At 72.1% G+C, this 1,623-nt stretch overlaps 1 protein-coding gene across 1 annotated transcript in view; it reads left to right on the top strand.

Annotated features, from left to right (window-relative positions):
• Window positions 1-525: 525 nt before the first annotated feature.
• BRD4 (bromodomain containing 4) overlaps window positions 526-1,623 on the top strand; it is a 21,757-nt gene continuing 20,659 nt past the window's right edge. The window contains exon 1 of the mRNA XM_027705382.1: window positions 526-616. The gene's annotated coding sequence lies outside the window, so the exon portion shown is untranslated. The remainder of the gene's footprint in view (window positions 617-1,623) is intronic.

The raw sequence follows: 1,623 nt of genomic DNA, 5'->3' as shown, positions 1-1,623 counted from the left end.
GCTGAGGCGGCGCTGCGCGCTTGGCGTAGGGCGGGGCCGCATCGCGCCGTTTGCGTAGCGCCCCGTCCGCTCCACCCTACGCGATCTGCGCAAGCGCTCCTGCCCTCCACCGTGCGCCATTTGCGTAAGCCCCTCACCGCTCCACCGTGCGCCATTTGCGTAAGCCACTCAGCTCTCCACCGTACACCATTTGCGTAGGCCCCTCACCGTTCCACCGTGCGCCATTTGCGTAAGCCCCTCACCATATGCGCGATCTGTGTAAACCCCGCTCTGCTCTTCCTTGCGCAGTTTGCGTAAACCCTTCCGCGCTCTACCGTACGCAATCAGCGTACGCTCTCCCCACTACGCCGTTTGCGTACCCCCGGGCCGCCGTTCGCGCAGGCGGGCGGGGCCTTCCCCCGTACGCCCCTGGCGTAGCGCGGGGCGTGGCTTTTCCCCCGTACGCCCCTGGCGTAGCGCGGGGCGGGGCCTTTCCCGCGTACGCCGCCGGCGTAGCGCGGGGCGGGGCCCGGCGCGCGGGGGGCACTTCCTGCCGCCGCCATTTTGTCGCGGAGCGGGAGGAAGCGGCGGCGGCGGCTCCTGCGCGGCGGCAGCGCCGGCCCCGGCCCGGCCCGCGGTGAGTCACGGCCGGGGCCGCTCCCCTCCCTTCCCCGCCGCTGCTCCCGCGCCGAGGGGAGGCCGCTCCCCGTTAGGGCCCGGCCCGCTCCTTCCTCCGCCTCACACCCCCCCGTTAGGCCCGGCCCGCTCCTTCCGCCCCGTTAGGCCCGGCCCAAGCCCGGTGAGGCCCGGGCGGCCCCCGCACCCTCGGGGTGAGGGGAAGGGAGCGGGGAGGGCTCGCCGGGGGTGCCCTTGGCAGGGGGGGAGCGGCCCCTGAGGTGCCGCCGCCGCCGCTCGGGGCCTTCCCGGGGCCCTCCCGGGGCCCTCCCCGGGCCCGCCCGCGCCGCCGCCCGCGGGGTGTTTGACCTTCCCCCGCGCGCTTCTCCGCCATCCTCGGGCTTCTCCGCTGTTGTGTGGGAATTGTAACACCGCAATGATCGGCTCGGGGCACGGGGGGGACTCTTGACCCGCTCTCGGCGGTTTTGGGGTGGGAAGGGGAACCTCGAGGGGTGTCCCCGGGGGGGGTTTGGGTGACAGGGGCACCCTGGGCGATACCGCGGCTGCTCCGGGTGTTTTGGGGTGACAGGGGCACCCCTGGGGGCGTGCCCGGGGGTTTTGGGGTGGGAAGGGGTTCTCTGGGGGTGTTTTGGGGTGACAGAGGGTCCCTGGGGGGGTCCCCGGGGGCTTTGGGGTGTGCAAGGGGGTCCGCGGGGGTTTTGGGGGGGACAGGGGCGCTCCCTGGGGGTGTCCCCGGGTGTTTTGGGGTGGGAAGGGGTTTTCTGGGGGTGTTTTGGGGTGACAGGGTGACCCTGGGGGTGTCCTCGGGTGTTTTGGGGTGGGAAGGGGTTCTCTGGGGGTGTTTTGGGGTAACAGAGAGACCCTGAGGGGGTCCCTGGGTGCATTGGGGTGACAGGGGCACCTTAGATTCTACCAGGAGCGTTCGCAGGGATTTTGGGGTGGGAAGGGGGTCCCTGGGGTGTCCCCACGTGTTTTGGGGTGACAGGGGGTCCCTGGGGGTGTCCCCAG

The sequence above is a fragment of the Neopelma chrysocephalum genome, unplaced genomic scaffold (assembly GCF_003984885.1).
Source record: "Neopelma chrysocephalum unplaced genomic scaffold, ASM398488v2 Primary Assembly neopelma1_328, whole genome shotgun sequence".
In the NCBI taxonomy this organism is placed as follows: Eukaryota; Metazoa; Chordata; class Aves; order Passeriformes; family Pipridae; genus Neopelma; species Neopelma chrysocephalum.
Note: the sequence above shows the minus strand (reverse complement) of the source record. Positions and strands in the feature narration are given on the sequence as shown.